Source organism: Hyla sarda, unplaced genomic scaffold (assembly GCF_029499605.1).
Source record: "Hyla sarda isolate aHylSar1 unplaced genomic scaffold, aHylSar1.hap1 scaffold_455, whole genome shotgun sequence".
NCBI lineage: Eukaryota > Metazoa > Chordata > Amphibia > Anura > Hylidae > Hyla > Hyla sarda.
Genome location: NW_026610468.1, coordinates 70,680 through 89,474, shown reverse-complemented (window position 1 = coordinate 89,474; position 18,795 = coordinate 70,680). Strand labels below are relative to the sequence as shown.

At 45.9% G+C, this 18,795-nt stretch overlaps 7 non-coding genes and 2 pseudogenes across 7 annotated transcripts; all 9 read left to right on the top strand.

Moving 5' to 3' along the window:
- Positions 1-754: 754 nt before the first annotated feature.
- Positions 755-927, top strand: LOC130335641 (U2 spliceosomal RNA; annotated as a pseudogene).
- A 2,083-nt stretch (positions 928-3,010) lies between these two features.
- Positions 3,011-3,201, top strand: LOC130335676 (U2 spliceosomal RNA). Its single transcript, XR_008877252.1, has one exon. It is a non-coding gene; the product is annotated as a U2 spliceosomal RNA (small nuclear RNA).
- A 2,089-nt stretch (positions 3,202-5,290) lies between these two features.
- LOC130335675 (U2 spliceosomal RNA) lies at positions 5,291-5,481 on the top strand. The gene has a single exon (XR_008877251.1). It is a non-coding gene; the product is annotated as a U2 spliceosomal RNA (small nuclear RNA).
- Positions 5,482-7,565: 2,084 nt separating this feature from the next.
- Positions 7,566-7,756, top strand: LOC130335672 (U2 spliceosomal RNA). Its single transcript, XR_008877249.1, has one exon. It is a non-coding gene; the product is annotated as a U2 spliceosomal RNA (small nuclear RNA).
- Positions 7,757-9,841: 2,085 nt separating this feature from the next.
- Positions 9,842-9,951, top strand: LOC130335642 (U2 spliceosomal RNA; annotated as a pseudogene).
- A 746-nt stretch (positions 9,952-10,697) lies between these two features.
- Positions 10,698-10,886, top strand: LOC130335638 (U2 spliceosomal RNA). The gene has a single exon (XR_008877229.1). It is a non-coding gene; the product is annotated as a U2 spliceosomal RNA (small nuclear RNA).
- A 2,090-nt stretch (positions 10,887-12,976) lies between these two features.
- LOC130335674 (U2 spliceosomal RNA) lies at positions 12,977-13,167 on the top strand. Its single transcript, XR_008877250.1, has one exon. It is a non-coding gene; the product is annotated as a U2 spliceosomal RNA (small nuclear RNA).
- A 2,091-nt stretch (positions 13,168-15,258) lies between these two features.
- LOC130335671 (U2 spliceosomal RNA) lies at positions 15,259-15,449 on the top strand. Its single transcript, XR_008877248.1, has one exon. It is a non-coding gene; the product is annotated as a U2 spliceosomal RNA (small nuclear RNA).
- Positions 15,450-17,547: 2,098 nt separating this feature from the next.
- LOC130335670 (U2 spliceosomal RNA) lies at positions 17,548-17,738 on the top strand. The gene has a single exon (XR_008877247.1). It is a non-coding gene; the product is annotated as a U2 spliceosomal RNA (small nuclear RNA).
- Positions 17,739-18,795: the final 1,057 nt, after the last annotated feature.

Below are 18,795 nucleotides of genomic sequence, written 5' to 3'. Positions count from 1 at the left end.
GTCTGTGAAGATTTGGAAGTTTTTTAAAGTTATTGGACTATCAAACAGACAAAAAGACGTTAGTTGGATGTCCTTTCATGGCTGCCTCCCAACCCGATCTTTTTTAAATGGAAGAGGTTTGAGAATAAGTGACAGATGCCCAAGAGAGGGTTGTGGAGGTAGAGAAGACTTAGTGCACCTTTATTGGGACTGTTTTTATGCAAAAGAATTTTTTATGTTTTTAAAGAAGTTTTTAATCCAACTCACTGGATATAACAGTTTTTCTTTTGAGAAAGTTTTTATTGGTCAAGATCTTAGTAAAAAGGAAGATACACGTACTAATTGGATTCTTTTTTCTGTTTTTAAAGAGGTTTTATGGGACTCACGCAATTTGCTTGTTTTTAAAAATGTTGTTATTTCTCCGAGGGAATTGAAAAGATTGTTTTTAGGAAGGATTTTTACTATCTTTCTACTGGACAAAAAGAGAATTGGTGAAGAAGAAGCGGAGAAAATCTGGATGCATACACGATGGAAAAATTTATAAGAAGTACGTAAAGGAGAAAGCTGTAAGTTTTTGACCAATTTCTGTGATTGTTTTTGACATGTTTTTTTGTTTTGTTGTTTGGTCACTTTTTCTTGGCACTCGGTTCCCTTAGTTAGTTTTTTCCGTATGATGTTTTTTCAGATATTGTTTTAAGTGACGAGTCTTGGTAGGTGACCTGATGATCGTCCAAACAATAGTCTGTAACTGAGGAAAAAAAAAAAAAAAAAAAAGATAATAAAAAAAAAAAAAAATCTGTTCTTATCAGTTTAATATCTGATACGTCCCCTATCTGGGGACCATATATTAAATGGATTTTTGAGAACGGGGGCCGATTTCGAAGCTTGCTTCCGTCGCCCTATGCATTGACCCGATATGGCAGTATCTTCGGGTACAGTGCACCACCCCCTTACAGGGTTAAAAAGAAAGATTCCTACTTTCATTGCTACCTGCTTGCTGGCTAGCCAGCTAGCCAGCCCTGTGGGCCTTGCTGCTGCTGCAGCCAAAAAACAAAAGGTGGTGCTGCTGCTGCTTCTGCTGCTTCTGCTTCTGCTTGTGTCTGGCCCCTGTTGGAGCGTCCAGGCACAGGACTTCTGCTGCTGCTGACTAAATGGCCTCCTTAATTGGATCATTTGAGTAGCCAGCACACCTGTGCAGGTAGGGCATGACATGATAGGCAGCTGCCTTGATAGCGGGTGGGTTCCTAATTGACAAAATAAGATTAATGCTTATGAAGAAATATAAAATCTCATCCCTTCCCCAATATCGCGCCACACCCCTACCCCTTAATTCCCTGGTTGAACGTGATGGACATATGTCTTTTTTCGACCGTACTAACTATGTAACTATGTAACATAACATGGGGGGGGGGGGGGGGGGGTCTCCTGGCTGTTCACACAGGTGTGTCATTGCTGTACATTGACCATGCATTGCTTCTGTGGTATTGCAAAGGCAAAGACAAATGCTTCCAGCCATCCATTGCACTAATGGATTGGTCATCAGCTGGCTGTCTATGTCCCGCATCAATATAGACCAAAGTACAGAGGGTTAGGCTATGCTATTGTGCACCTACCTGATGCATCAGAAGGTGCGAGGCCCTTGCTAAATTCTGTGCACAGACTTTGAGATCTATGCTTTAGACTGTATCTAAACCTGCTCCAACATGGACTGACATTCTGGCCTACTTTCAGCCGATGCGACTTGTCTGTCGCTGAACAGTCGCTTTTTATGTATTCAGCACCTATGTATAATGTTGTAAAAATGCTCTAGAAGCTAAAGTCGCAGAAATGTCACACATATTTGGCCTGCAACTTTCTGTGCGACAAATTCAGACAGGAAAAATCAGTATAAATCCTTAGAAAATTATCCCCCAGTGTCTCCATCTGCTGGCGGTATTGAATAAGCATTGCTGCACTGATGGGGTATGCATTAGACGAAAAAAAAGAAGAAAAAGAAGAATAATACGCCCAGAAAAGAGGCGAAAAGGAGAAAAACGTAAAAAAACGTGAAAAAAAAGTAAGAGGAAGAGAAGGGAAAAAAAGGTGGAAATGGGTTTAAAAGTGATTTCGGCGGAGAAATATATATATATATATATATATATATATATATATATATATATGCGCACACACACACATAGATATAAACGTATTCTCCGTTGAGATATTGCAGCCGCTGCTGTGTCCAGGCCCAGGAGCCTTAGCACTGTGCTGTGATGTCACTCAATACCACTGACATCACTAGGTGTAAACAACATCTCTCCTTTGCTGTGTATGTGACTATGGAGCTGTTTGGTGATGTCGTCTATTACGGCCTTCATAGAAGCAACAGGAGATTGTTGCATCCATCTTGAACCCTCAGAACTACAGTGCTATGATGTCACTCACTTCCACAGGCCTTGCAGAGTGTAAACAACAACAACCCAGCTTTGTTGTGTATGTAACCAAAGGGATTTGTGATGTCACCTAGAACCTTCACAGCAGCGACAGCTTTATGAGGAGCATCAGCACTGCTCTGCCTGAGCAGAACCATCACCGCCATAGGTTGTCAAATAACCCGGATTTAACCCACACAGGTAAGTCCAATGGGGTGCAGGCATGTCCTCTATGCTTACAGCTTCCCGTGGGTGTTGGTTTGATACCGTTTGGGGACAGCCAAGGAGGCATCTGCAGGCAACAAAGGTAGGTGTGTGCTTGTGTGTGTGTTTCCTATGCAGATCCTAAGCCCAGTGTCACATGCAAGTAGGAGGAGTAAGAAGGGTTCCTGGCAAATCCGGGTTATGGATTGCATTTAAAAAGGCCCCGTGGGAGTGCAATGGGCCCCTGTCTTGCTGCTTAGCAATAATGGTATGGGTTTAGGTTCTGCTGTGTGTACTGGTGGTTGACTGCCCCCCAGCCCAGAGTGTGCATGGAAAATTGTCTGGCAGCCTCCCTGACAGCAAGCAGTGATAGTGCCCATGAAGGGGACCTTGTTGGGCCCGCCCCTTTCACGGTTATCGCTTCTCGGCCTTTTGGCTAAGATCAAGTGTAGTATCTGTTCTTATCAGTTTAATATCTGATACGTCCCCTATCTGGGGACCATATATTAAATGGATTTTTGAGAACGGGGGCCGATTTCGAAGCTTGCTTCCGTCGCCCTATGCATTGACCCGATATGGCAGTATCTTCGGGTACAGTGCACCACCCCCTTACAGGGTTAAAAAGAAAGATTCCTACTTTCATTGCTACCTGCTTGCTGGCTAGCCAGCTAGCCAGCCCTGTGGGCCTTGCTGCTGCTGCAGCCAAAAAACAAAAGGTGGTGCTGCTGCTGCTTCTGCTGCTTCTGCTTCTGCTTGTGTCTGGCCCCTGTTGGAGCGTCCAGGCACAGGACTTCTGCTGCTGCTGACTAAATGGCCTCCTTAATTGGATCATTTGAGTAGCCAGCACACCTGTGCAGGTAGGGCATGACATGATAGGCAGCTGCCTTGATAGCGGGTGGGTGCTGAATGTTCCTAATTGACAAAATAAGATTAATGCTTATGAAGAAATATAAAATCTCATCCCTTCCCCAATATCGCGCCACACCCCTACCCCTTAATTCCCTGGTTGAACGTGATGGACATATGTCTTTTTTCGACCGTACTAACTATGTAACTATGTAACATAACATGGGGGGGGGGGGGGGTCTCCTGGCTGTTCACACAGGTGTGTCATTGCTGTACATTGACCATGCATTGCTTCTGTGGTATTGCAAAGGCAAAGACAAATGCTTCCAGCCATCCATTGCACTAATGGATTGGTCATCAGCTGGCTGTCTATGTCCCGCATCAATATAGACCAAAGTACAGAGGGTTAGGCTATGCTATTGTGCACCTACCTGATGCATCAGAAGGTGCGAGGCCCTTGCTAAATTCTGTGCACAGACTTTGAGATCTATGCTTTAGACTGTATCTAAACCTGCTCCAACATGGACTGACATTCTGGCCTACTTTCAGCCGATGCGACTTGTCTGTCGCTGAACAGTCGCTTTTTATGTATTCAGCACCTATGTATAATGTTGTAAAAATGCTCTAGAAGCTAAAGTCGCAGAAATGTCACACATATTTGGCCTGCAACTTTCTGTGCGACAAATTCAGACAGGAAAAATCAGTATAAATCCTTAGAAAATTATCCCCCAGTGTCTCCATCTGCTGGCGGTATTGAATAAGCATTGCTGCACTGATGGGGTATGCATTAGACGAAAAAAAAGAAGAAAAAGAAGAATAATACGCCCAGAAAAGAGGCGAAAAGGAGAAAAACGTAAAAAAACGTGAAAAAAAAGTAAGAGGAAGAGAAGGGAAAAAAAGGTGGAAATGGGTTTAAAAGTGATTTCGGCGGAGAATATATATATATATATATATATATATATATATATATATATATATGCGCACACACACACATAGATATAAACGTATTCTCCGTTGAGATATTGCAGCCGCTGCTGTGTCCAGGCCCAGGAGCCTTAGCACTGTGCTGTGATGTCACTCAATACCACTGACATCACTAGGTGTAAACAACATCTCTCCTTTGCTGTGTATGTGACTATGGAGCTGTTTGGTGATGTCGTCTATTACGGCCTTCATAGAAGCAACAGGAGATTGTTGCATCCATCTTGAACCCTCAGAACTACAGTGCTATGATGTCACTCACTTCCACAGGCCTTGCAGAGTGTAAACAACAACAACCCAGCTTTGTTGTGTATGTAACCAAAGGGATTTGTGATGTCACCTAGAACCTTCACAGCAGCGACAGCTTTATGAGGAGCATCAGCACTGCTCTGCCTGAGCAGAACCATCACCGCCATAGGTTGTCAAATAACCCGGATTTAACCCACACAGGTAAGTCCAATGGGGTGCAGGCATGTCCTCTATGCTTACAGCTTCCCGTGGGTGTTGGTTTGATACCGTTTGGGGACAGCCAAGGAGGCATCTGCAGGCAACAAAGGTAGGTGTGTGCTTGTGTGTGTGTTTCCTATGCAGATCCTAAGCCCAGTGTCACATGCAAGTAGGAGGAGTAAGAAGGGTTCCTGGCAAATCCGGGTTATGGATTGCATTTAAAAAGGCCCCGTGGGAGTGCAATGGGCCCCTGTCTTGCTGCTTAGCAATAATGGTATGGGTTTAGGTTCTGCTGTGTGTACTGGTGGTTGACTGCCCCCCAGCCCAGAGTGTGCATGGAAAATTGTCTGGCAGCCTCCCTGACAGCAAGCAGTGATAGTGCCCATGAAGGGGACCTTGTTGGGCCCGCCCCTTTCACGGTTATCGCTTCTCGGCCTTTTGGCTAAGATCAAGTGTAGTATCTGTTCTTATCAGTTTAATATCTGATACGTCCCCTATCTGGGGACCATATATTAAATGGATTTTTGAGAACGGGGGCCGATTTCGAAGCTTGCTTCCGTCGCCCTATGCATTGACCCGATATGGCAGTATCTTCGGGTACAGTGCACCACCCCCTTACAGGGTTAAAAAGAAAGATTCCTACTTTCATTGCTACCTGCTTGCTGGCTAGCCAGCTAGCCAGCCCTGTGGGCCTTGCTGCTGCTGCAGCCAAAAAACAAAAGGTGGTGCTGCTGCTGCTTCTGCTGCTTCTGCTTCTGCTTGTGTCTGGCCCCTGTTGGAGCGTCCAGGCACAGGACTTCTGCTGCTGCTGACTAAATGGCCTCCTTAATTGGATCATTTGAGTAGCCAGCACACCTGTGCAGGTAGGGCATGACATGATAGGCAGCTGCCTTGATAGCGGGTGGGTGCTGAATGTTCCTAATTGACAAAATAAGATTAATGCTTATGAAGAAATATAAAATCTCATCCCTTCCCCAATATCGCGCCACACCCCTACCCCTTAATTCCCTGGTTGAACGTGATGGACATATGTCTTTTTTCGACCGTACTAACTATGTAACTATGTAACATAACATGGGGGGGGGGGGGTCTCCTGGCTGTTCACACAGGTGTGTCATTGCTGTACATTGACCATGCATTGCTTCTGTGGTATTGCAAAGGCAAAGACAAATGCTTCCAGCCATCCATTGCACTAATGGATTGGTCATCAGCTGGCTGTCTATGTCCCGCATCAATATAGACCAAAGTACAGAGGGTTAGGCTATGCTATTGTGCACCTACCTGATGCATCAGAAGGTGCGAGGCCCTTGCTAAATTCTGTGCACAGACTTTGAGATCTATGCTTTAGACTGTATCTAAACCTGCTCCAACATGGACTGACATTCTGGCCTACTTTCAGCCGATGCGACTTGTCTGTCGCTGAACAGTCGCTTTTTATGTATTCAGCACCTATGTATAATGTTGTAAAAATGCTCTAGAAGCTAAAGTCGCAGAAATGTCACACATATTTGGCCTGCAACTTTCTGTGCGACAAATTCAGACAGGAAAAATCAGTATAAATCCTTAGAAAATTATCCCCCAGTGTCTCCATCTGCTGGCGGTATTGAATAAGCATTGCTGCACTGATGGGGTATGCATTAGACGAAAAAAAAGAAGAAAAAGAAGAATAATACGCCCAGAAAAGAGGCGAAAAGGAGAAAAACGTAAAAAAACGTGAAAAAAAAGTAAGAGGAAGAGAAGGGAAAAAAAGGTGGAAATGGGTTTAAAAGTGATTTCGGCGGAGAAATATATATATATATATATATATATATATATATATATATATGCGCACACACACACATAGATATAAACGTATTCTCCGTTGAGATATTGCAGCCGCTGCTGTGTCCAGGCCCAGGAGCCTTAGCACTGTGCTGTGATGTCACTCAATACCACTGACATCACTAGGTGTAAACAACATCTCTCCTTTGCTGTGTATGTGACTATGGAGCTGTTTGGTGATGTCGTCTATTACGGCCTTCATAGAAGCAACAGGAGATTGTTGCATCCATCTTGAACCCTCAGAACTACAGTGCTATGATGTCACTCACTTCCACAGGCCTTGCAGAGTGTAAACAACAACAACCCAGCTTTGTTGTGTATGTAACCAAAGGGATTTGTGATGTCACCTAGAACCTTCACAGCAGCGACAGCTTTATGAGGAGCATCAGCACTGCTCTGCCTGAGCAGAACCATCACCGCCATAGGTTGTCAAATAACCCGGATTTAACCCACACAGGTAAGTCCAATGGGGTGCAGGCATGTCCTCTATGCTTACAGCTTCCCGTGGGTGTTGGTTTGATACCGTTTGGGGACAGCCAAGGAGGCATCTGCAGGCAACAAAGGTAGGTGTGTGCTTGTGTGTGTGTTTCCTATGCAGATCCTAAGCCCAGTGTCACATGCAAGTAGGAGGAGTAAGAAGGGTTCCTGGCAAATCCGGGTTATGGATTGCATTTAAAAAGGCCCCGTGGGAGTGCAATGGGCCCCTGTCTTGCTGCTTAGCAATAATGGTATGGGTTTAGGTTCTGCTGTGTGTACTGGTGGTTGACTGCCCCCCAGCCCAGAGTGTGCATGGAAAATTGTCTGGCAGCCTCCCTGACAGCAAGCAGTGATAGTGCCCATGAAGGGGACCTTGTTGGGCCCGCCCCTTTCACGGTTATCGCTTCTCGGCCTTTTGGCTAAGATCAAGTGTAGTATCTGTTCTTATCAGTTTAATATCTGATACGTCCCCTATCTGGGGACCATATATTAAATGGATTTTTGAGAATGGGGGCCGATTTCGAAGCTTGCTTCCGTCGCCCTATGCATTGACCCGATATGGCAGTATCTTCGGGTACAGTGCACCACCCCCTTACAGGGTTAAAAAGAAAGATTCCTACTTTCATTGCTACCTGCTTGCTGGCTAGCCAGCTAGCCAGCCCTGTGGGCCTTGCTGCTGCTGCAGCCAAAAAACAAAAGGTGGTGCTGCTGCTGCTTCTGCTGCTGCTGCTTCTGCTTGTGTCTGGCCCCTGTTGGAGCGTCCAGGCACAGGACTTCTGCTGCTGCTGACTAAATGGCCTCCTTAATTGGATCATTTGAGTAGCCAGCACACCTGTGCAGGTAGGGCATGACATGATAGGCAGCTGCCTTGATAGCGGGTGGGTGCTGAATGTTCCTAATTGACAAAATAAGATTAATGCTTATGAAGAAATATAAAATCTCATCCCTTCCCCAATATCGCGCCACACCCCTACCCCTTAATTCCCTGGTTGAACGTGATGGACATATGTCTTTTTTCGACCGTACTAACTATGTAACTATGTAACATAACATGGGGGGGGGGGGGGGGGGGGTCTCCTGGCTGTTCACACAGGTGTGTCATTGCTGTACATTGACCATGCATTGCTTCTGTGGTATTGCAAAGGCAAAGACAAATGCTTCCAGCCATCCATTGCACTAATGGATTGGTCATCAGCTGGCTGTCTATGTCCCGCATCAATATAGACCAAAGTACAGAGGGTTAGGCTATGCTATTGTGCACCTACCTGATGCATCAGAAGGTGCGAGGCCCTTGCTAAATTCTGTGCACAGACTTTGAGATCTATGCTTTAGACTGTATCTAAACCTGCTCCAACATGGACTGACATTCTGGCCTACTTTCAGCCGATGCGACTTGTCTGTCGCTGAACAGTCGCTTTTTATGTATTCAGCACCTATGTATAATGTTGTAAAAATGCTCTAGAAGCTAAAGTCGCAGAAATGTCACACATATTTGGCCTGCAACTTTCTGTGCGACAAATTCAGACAGGAAAAATCAGTATAAATCCTTAGAAAATTATCCCCCAGTGTCTCCATCTGCTGGCGGTATTGAATAAGCATTGCTGCACTGATGGGGTATGCATTAGACGAAAAAAAAGAAGAAAAAGAAGAATAATACGCCCAGAAAAGAGGCGAAAAGGAGAAAAACGTAAAAAAACGTGAAAAAAAAGTAAGAGGAAGAGAAGGGAAAAAAAGGTGGAAATGGGTTTAAAAGTGATTTCGGCGGAGAAATATATATATATATATATATATATATATATATATGCGCACACACACACATAGATATAAACGTATTCTCCGTTGAGATATTGCAGCCGCTGCTGTGTCCAGGCCCAGGAGCCTTAGCACTGTGCTGTGATGTCACTCAATACCACTGACATCACTAGGTGTAAACAACATCTCTCCTTTGCTGTGTATGTGACTATGGAGCTGTTTGGTGATGTCGTCTATTACGGCCTTCATAGAAGCAACAGGAGATTGTTGCATCCATCTTGAACCCTCAGAACTACAGTGCTATGATGTCACTCACTTCCACAGGCCTTGCAGAGTGTAAACAACAACAACCCAGCTTTGTTGTGTATGTAACCAAAGGGATTTGTGATGTCACCTAGAACCTTCACAGCAGCGACAGCTTTATGAGGAGCATCAGCACTGCTCTGCCTGAGCAGAACCATCACCGCCATAGGTTGTCAAATAACCCGGATTTAACCCACACAGGTAAGTCCAATGGGGTGCAGGCATGTCCTCTATGCTTACAGCTTCCCGTGGGTGTTGGTTTGATACCGTTTGGGGACAGCCAAGGAGGCATCTGCAGGCAACAAAGGTAGGTGTGTGCTTGTGTGTGTGTTTCCTATGCAGATCCTAAGCCCAGTGTCACATGCAAGTAGGAGGAGTAAGAAGGGTTCCTGGCAAATCCGGGTTATGGATTGCATTTAAAAAGGCCCCGTGGGAGTGCAATGGGCCCCTGTCTTGCTGCTTAGCAATAATGGTATGGGTTTAGGTTCTGCTGTGTGTACTGGTGGTTGACTGCCCCCCAGCCCAGAGTGTGCATGGAAAATTGTCTGGCAGCCTCCCTGACAGCAAGCAGTGATAGTGCCCATGAAGGGGACCTTGTTGGGCCCGCCCCTTTCACGGTTATCGCTTCTCGGCCTTTTGGCTAAGATCAAGTGTAGTATCTGTTCTTATCAGTTTTCATGCTGGTGGGTATGGGTGCTGCATGGAGGATGCAGGTGTACCAGGGCTTTCCGGGGCTGGTTCTGAGGAATCAGCTCGACGGCTGCCCCGATGTGACCTGTTCCCTCCGGGTCTCGCCATGAGGCTGAGAGGGTCTAGAGCTGAGGTACTTTTGTGCCTCGGGGAGTGGTGACCCCCGAGGTGCCGAAACTCACTGGGAGAATAGACTCACTGAGTTGAAGCACGGGCACCATAATCTCTTCACCTTGCGGCACTCACCTCTTGATTCCCGGCCTTCTGGCTAGGATCAGAGAAATTTTTATAGATCCGGCCGGATGTCCGGGCAGTATATCTGCACACATTCACTTATTTATTTCTTTTTTGTCTCACTGTGTCACTTTTTGCGTGTTGTGTGTTCACAGGATTGGTCAGGATGCGGTAGCCCTTCTGGGTGTCCCTCCTGGCGGTCTAGGGGAGGTGTGTGTGGCCATTAGGTTCCGCACCTCCCTGCAAACACCCCGGGTACTCCTGCTTTGGCAGGGTACCTACCGTAATCGGCTCTGCGGGCAGATACCTTGGCTAACGCCAAGGGGGATGCCGGGAGCATTTGTGGTCCCCTAGTAGCTTCGGCGAAAAGGGACATCGAACCTGGAACCTCGCAGGTACCTTTTGGTCCGGAGGCGAAGGGTAAGGTTTGTTGGGGGGCCTCTCTCCTATCGGAGAAGGGCTTGCGATAGACCGCATCCTTTGTGCACGTTTTTTTTTAGTGTAACACGTTTGCACTTTTTCTTGCACTTTGGGTGAATCGAAAGCACGTTCCTCGGCTTTAGAAATAAAAAAAAAAAAAAAAAAAAATCTGTTCTTATCAGTTTAATATCTGATACGTCCCCTATCTGGGGACCATATATTAAATGGATTTTTGAGAACGGGGGCCGATTTCGAAGCTTGCTTCCGTCGCCCTATGCATTGACCCGATATGGCAGTATCTTCGGGTACAGTGCACCACCCCCTTACAGGGTTAAAAAGAAAGATTCCTACTTTCATTGCTACCTGCTTGCTGGCTAGCCAGCTAGCCAGCCCTGTGGGCCTTGCTGCTGCTGCAGCCAAAAAACAAAAGGTGGTGCTGCTGCTGCTTCTGCTGCTTCTGCTTGTGTCTGGCCCCTGTTGGAGCGTCCAGGCACAGGACTTCTGCTGCTGCTGACTAAATGGCCTCCTTAATTGGATCATTTGAGTAGCCAGCACACCTGTGCAGGTAGGGCATGACATGATAGGCAGCTGCCTTGATAGCGGGTGGGTGCTGAATGTTCCTAATTGACAAAATAAGATTAATGCTTATGAAGAAATATAAAATCTCATCCCTTCCCCAATATCGCGCCACACCCCTACCCCTTAATTCCCTGGTTGAACGTGATGGACATATGTCTTTTTTCGACCGTACTAACTATGTAACTATGTAACATAACATGGGGGGGGGGGGGGGGGTCTCCTGGCTGTTCACACAGGTGTGTCATTGCTGTACATTGACCATGCATTGCTTCTGTGGTATTGCAAAGGCAAAGACAAATGCTTCCAGCCATCCATTGCACTAATGGATTGGTCATCAGCTGGCTGTCTATGTCCCGCATCAATATAGACCAAAGTACAGAGGGTTAGGCTATGCTATTGTGCACCTACCTGATGCATCAGAAGGTGCGAGGCCCTTGCTAAATTCTGTGCACAGACTTTGAGATCTATGCTTTAGACTGTATCTAAACCTGCTCCAACATGGACTGACATTCTGGCCTACTTTCAGCCGATGCGACTTGTCTGTCGCTGAACAGTCGCTTTTTATGTATTCAGCACCTATGTATAATGTTGTAAAAATGCTCTAGAAGCTAAAGTCGCAGAAATGTCACACATATTTGGCCTGCAACTTTCTGTGCGACAAATTCAGACAGGAAAAATCAGTATAAATCCTTAGAAAATTATCCCCCAGTGTCTCCATCTGCTGGCGGTATTGAATAAGCATTGCTGCACTGATGGGGTATGCATTAGACGAAAAAAAAGAAGAAAAAGAAGAATAATACGCCCAGAAAAGAGGCGAAAAGGAGAAAAACGTAAAAAAACGTGAAAAAAAAGTAAGAGGAAGAGAAGGGAAAAAAAGGTGGAAATGGGTTTAAAAGTGATTTCGGCGGAGAAATATATATATATATATATATATATATATATATATATATATATATATATGCGCACACACACACATAGATATAAACGTATTCTCCGTTGAGATATTGCAGCCGCTGCTGTGTCCAGGCCCAGGAGCCTTAGCACTGTGCTGTGATGTCACTCAATACCACTGACATCACTAGGTGTAAACAACATCTCTCCTTTGCTGTGTATGTGACTATGGAGCTGTTTGGTGATGTCGTCTATTACGGCCTTCATAGAAGCAACAGGAGATTGTTGCATCCATCTTGAACCCTCAGAACTACAGTGCTATGATGTCACTCACTTCCACAGGCCTTGCAGAGTGTAAACAACAACAACCCAGCTTTGTTGTGTATGTAACCAAAGGGATTTGTGATGTCACCTAGAACCTTCACAGCAGCGACAGCTTTATGAGGAGCATCAGCACTGCTCTGCCTGAGCAGAACCATCACCGCCATAGGTTGTCAAATAACCCGGATTTAACCCACACAGGTAAGTCCAATGGGGTGCAGGCATGTCCTCTATGCTTACAGCTTCCCGTGGGTGTTGGTTTGATACCGTTTGGGGACAGCCAAGGAGGCATCTGCAGGCAACAAAGGTAGGTGTGTGCTTGTGTGTGTGTTTCCTATGCAGATCCTAAGCCCAGTGTCACATGCAAGTAGGAGGAGTAAGAAGGGTTCCTGGCAAATCCGGGTTATGGATTGCATTTAAAAAGGCCCCGTGGGAGTGCAATGGGCCCCTGTCTTGCTGCTTAGCAATAATGGTATGGGTTTAGGTTCTGCTGTGTGTACTGGTGGTTGACTGCCCCCCAGCCCAGAGTGTGCATGGAAAATTGTCTGGCAGCCTCCCTGACAGCAAGCAGTGATAGTGCCCATGAAGGGGACCTTGTTGGGCCCGCCCCTTTCACGGTTATCGCTTCTCGGCCTTTTGGCTAAGATCAAGTGTAGTATCTGTTCTTATCAGTTTAATATCTGATACGTCCCCTATCTGGGGACCATATATTAAATGGATTTTTGAGAACGGGGGCCGATTTCGAAGCTTGCTTCCGTCGCCCTATGCATTGACCCGATATGGCAGTATCTTCGGGTACAGTGCACCACCCCCTTACAGGGTTAAAAAGAAAGATTCCTACTTTCATTGCTACCTGCTTGCTGGCTAGCCAGCTAGCCAGCCCTGTGGGCCTTGCTGCTGCTGCAGCCAAAAAACAAAAGGTGGTGCTGCTTCTGCTGCTTCTGCTTCTGCTTGTGTCTGGCCCCTGTTGGAGCGTCCAGGCACAGGACTTCTGCTGCTGCTGACTAAATGGCCTCCTTAATTGGATCATTTGAGTAGCCAGCACACCTGTGCAGGTAGGGCATGACATGATAGGCAGCTGCCTTGATAGCGGGTGGGTGCTGAATGTTCCTAATTGACAAAATAAGATTAATGCTTATGAAGAAATATAAAATCTCATCCCTTCCCCAATATCGCGCCACACCCCTACCCCTTAATTCCCTGGTTGAACGTGATGGACATATGTCTTTTTTCGACCGTACTAACTATGTAACTATGTAACATAACATGGGGGGGGGGGGTCTCCTGGCTGTTCACACAGGTGTGTCATTGCTGTACATTGACCATGCATTGCTTCTGTGGTATTGCAAAGGCAAAGACAAATGCTTCCAGCCATCCATTGCACTAATGGATTGGTCATCAGCTGGCTGTCTATGTCCCGCATCAATATAGACCAAAGTACAGAGGGTTAGGCTATGCTATTGTGCACCTACCTGATGCATCAGAAGGTGCGAGGCCCTTGCTAAATTCTGTGCACAGACTTTGAGATCTATGCTTTAGACTGTATCTAAACCTGCTCCAACATGGACTGACATTCTGGCCTACTTTCAGCCGATGCGACTTGTCTGTCGCTGAACAGTCGCTTTTTATGTATTCAGCACCTATGTATAATGTTGTAAAAATGCTCTAGAAGCTAAAGTCGCAGAAATGTCACACATATTTGGCCTGCAACTTTCTGTGCGACAAATTCAGACAGGAAAAATCAGTATAAATCCTTAGAAAATTATCCCCCAGTGTCTCCATCTGCTGGCGGTATTGAATAAGCATTGCTGCACTGATGGGGTATGCATTAGACGAAAAAAAAGAAGAAAAAGAAGAATAATACGCCCAGAAAAGAGGCGAAAAGGAGAAAAACGTAAAAAAACGTGAAAAAAAAGTAAGAGGAAGAGAAGGGAAAAAAAGGTGGAAATGGGTTTAAAAGTGATTTCGGCGGAGAAATATATATATATATATATATATATATATATATATATATATATATATATATATATGCGCACACACACACATAGATATAAACGTATTCTCCGTTGAGATATTGCAGCCGCTGCTGTGTCCAGGCCCAGGAGCCTTAGCACTGTGCTGTGATGTCACTCAATACCACTGACATCACTAGGTGTAAACAACATCTCTCCTTTGCTGTGTATGTGACTATGGAGCTGTTTGGTGATGTCGTCTATTACGGCCTTCATAGAAGCAACAGGAGATTGTTGCATCCATCTTGAACCCTCAGAACTACAGTGCTATGATGTCACTCACTTCCACAGGCCTTGCAGAGTGTAAACAACAACAACCCAGCTTTGTTGTGTATGTAACCAAAGGGATTTGTGATGTCACCTAGAACCTTCACAGCAGCGACAGCTTTATGAGGAGCATCAGCACTGCTCTGCCTGAGCAGAACCATCACCGCCATAGGTTGTCAAATAACCCGGATTTAACCCACACAGGTAAGTCCAATGGGGTGCAGGCATGTCCTCTATGCTTACAGCTTCCCGTGGGTGTTGGTTTGATACCGTTTGGGGACAGCCAAGGAGGCATCTGCAGGCAACAAAGGTAGGTGTGTGCTTGTGTGTGTGTTTCCTATGCAGATCCTAAGCCCAGTGTCACATGCAAGTAGGAGGAGTAAGAAGGGTTCCTGGCAAATCCGGGTTATGGATTGCATTTAAAAAGGCCCCGTGGGAGTGCAATGGGCCCCTGTCTTGCTGCTTAGCAATAATGGTATGGGTTTAGGTTCTGCTGTGTGTACTGGTGGTTGACTGCCCCCCAGCCCAGAGTGTGCATGGAAAATTGTCTGGCAGCCTCCCTGACAGCAAGCAGTGATAGTGCCCATGAAGGGGACCTTGTTGGGCCCGCCCCTTTCACGGTTATCGCTTCTCGGCCTTTTGGCTAAGATCAAGTGTAGTATCTGTTCTTATCAGTTTAATATCTGATACGTCCCCTATCTGGGGACCATATATTAAATGGATTTTTGAGAACGGGGGCCGATTTCGAAGCTTGCTTCCGTCGCCCTATGCATTGACCCGATATGGCAGTATCTTCGGGTACAGTGCACCACCCCCTTACAGGGTTAAAAAGAAAGATTCCTACTTTCATTGCTACCTGCTTGCTGGCTAGCCAGCTAGCCAGCCCTGTGGGCCTTGCTGCTGCTGCAGCCAAAAAACAAAAGGTGGTGCTGCTGCTGCTTCTGCTGCTTCTGCTTCTGCTTGTGTCTGGCCCCTGTTGGAGCGTCCAGGCACAGGACTTCTGCTGCTGCTGACTAAATGGCCTCCTTAATTGGATCATTTGAGTAGCCAGCACACCTGTGCAGGTAGGGCATGACATGATAGGCAGCTGCCTTGATAGCGGGTGGGTGCTGAATGTTCCTAATTGACAAAATAAGATTAATGCTTATGAAGAAATATAAAATCTCATCCCTTCCCCAATATCGCGCCACACCCCTACCCCTTAATTCCCTGGTTGAACGTGATGGACATATGTCTTTTTTCGACCGTACTAACTATGTAACTATGTAACATAACATGGGGGGGGGGGGGGGGGGGTCTCCTGGCTGTTCACACAGGTGTGTCATTGCTGTACATTGACCATGCATTGCTTCTGTGGTATTGCAAAGGCAAAGACAAATGCTTCCAGCCATCCATTGCACTAATGGATTGGTCATCAGCTGGCTGTCTATGTCCCGCATCAGTATAGACCAAAGTACAGAGGGTTAGGCTATGCTATTGTGCACCTACCTGATGCATCAGAAGGTGCGAGGCCCTTGCTAAATTCTGTGCACAGACTTTGAGATCTATGCTTTAGACTGTATCTAAACCTGCTCCAACATGGACTGACATTCTGGCCTACTTTCAGCCGATGCGACTTGTCTGTCGCTGAACAGTCGCTTTTTATGTATTCAGCACCTATGTATAATGTTGTAAAAATGCTCTAGAAGCTAAAGTCGCAGAAATGTCACACATATTTGGCCTGCAACTTTCTGTGCGACAAATTCAGACAGGAAAAATCAGTATAAATCCTTAGAAAATTATCCCCCAGTGTCTCCATCTGCTGGCGGTATTGAATAAGCATTGCTGCACTGATGGGGTATGCATTAGACGAAAAAAAAGAAGAAAAAGAAGAATAATACGCCCAGAAAAGAGGCGAAAAGGAGAAAAACGTAAAAAAACGTGAAAAAAAAGTAAGAGGAAGAGAAGGGAAAAAAAGGTGGAAATGGGTTTAAAAGTGATTTCGGCGGAGAAATATATATATATATATATATATATATATATATATATATATATATATATGCGCACACACACACATAGATATAAACGTATTCTCCGTTGAGATATTGCAGCCGCTGCTGTGTCCAGGCCCAGGAGCCTTAGCACTGTGCTGTGATGTCACTCAATACCACTGACATCACTAGGTGTAAACAACATCTCTCCTTTGCTGTGTATGTGACTATGGAGCTGTTTGGTGATGTCGTCTATTACGGCCTTCATAGAAGCAACAGGAGATTGTTGCATCCATCTTGAACCCTCAGAACTACAGTGCTATGATGTCACTCACTTCCACAGGCCTTGCAGAGTGTAAACAACAACAACCCAGCTTTGTTGTGTATGTAACCAAAGGGATTTGTGATGTCACCTAGAACCTTCACAGCAGCGACAGCTTTATGAGGAGCATCAGCACTGCTCTGCCTGAGCAGAACCATCACCGCCATAGGTTGTCAAATAACCCGGATTTAACCCACACAGGTAAGTCCAATGGGGTGCAGGCATGTCCTCTATGCTTACAGCTTCCCGTGGGTGTTGGTTTGATACCGTTTGGGGACAGCCAAGGAGGCATCTGCAGGCAACAAAGGTAGGTGTGTGCTTGTGTGTGTGTTTCCTATGCAGATCCTAAGCCCAGTGTCACATGCAAGTAGGAGGAGTAAGAAGGGTTCCTGGCAAATCCGGGTTATGGATTGCATTTAAAAAGGCCCCGTGGGAGTGCAATGGGCCCCTGTCTTGCTGCTTAGCAATAATGGTATGGGTTTAGGTTCTGCTGTGTGTACTGGTGGTTGACTGCCCCCCAGCCCAGAGTGTGCATGGAAAATTGTCTGGCAGCCTCCCTGACAGCAAGCAGTGATAGTGCCCATGAAGGGGACCTTGTTGGGCCCGCCCCTTTCACGGTTATCGCTTCTCGGCCTTTTGGCTAAGATCAAGTGTAGTATCTGTTCTTATCAGTTTAATATCTGATACGTCCCCTATCTGGGGACCATATATTAAATGGATTTTTGAGAACGGGGGCCGATTTCGAAGCTTGCTTCCGTCGCCCTATGCATTGACCCGATATGGCAGTATCTTCGGGTACAGTGCACCACCCCCTTACAGGGTTAAAAAGAAAGATTCCTACTTTCATTGCTACCTGCTTGCTGGCTAGCCAGCTAGCCAGCCCTGTGGGCCTTGCTGCTGCTGCAGCCAAAAAACAAAAGGTGGTGCTGCTTCTGCTGCTTCTGCTTCTGCTTGTGTCTGGCCCCTGTTGGAGCGTCCAGGCACAGGACTTCTGCTGCTGCTGACTAAATGGCCTCCTTAATTGGATCATTTGAGTAGCCAGCACACCTGTGCAGGTAGGGCATGACATGATAGGCAGCTGCCTTGATAGCGGGTGGGTGCTGAATGTTCCTAATTGACAAAATAAGATTAATGCTTAGGAAGAAATATAAAATCTCATCCCTTCCCCAATATCGCGCCACACCCCTACCCCTTAATTCCCTGGTTGAACGTGATGGACATATGTCTTTTTTCGACCGTACTAACTATGTAACTATGTAACATAACATGGGGGGGGGGGGTCTCCTGGCTGTTCACACAGGTGTGTCATTGCTGTACATTGACCATGCATTGCTTCTGTGGTATTGCAAAGGCAAAGACAAATGCTTCCAGCCATCCATTGCACTAATGGATTGGTCATCAGCTGGCTGTCTATGTCCCGCATCAATATAGACCAAAGTACAGAGGGTTAGGCTATGCTATTGTGCACCTACCTGATGCATCAGAAGGTGCGAGGCCCTTGCTAAATTCTGTGCACAGACTTTGAGATCTATGCTTTAGACTGTATCTAAACCTGCTCCAACATGGACTGACATTCTGGCCTACTTTCAGCCGATGCGACTTGTCTGTCGCTGAACAGTCGCTTTTTATGTATTCAGCACCTATGTATAATGTTGTAAAAATGCTCTAGAAGCTAAAGTCGCAGAAATGTCACACATATTTGGCCTGCAACTTTCTGTGCGACAAATTCAGACAGGAAAAATCAGTATAAATCCTTAGAAAATTATCCCCCAGTGTCTCCATCTGCTGGCGGTATTGAATAAGCATTGCTGCACTGATGGGGTATGCATTAGACGAAAAAAAAGAAGAAAAAGAAGAATAATACGCCC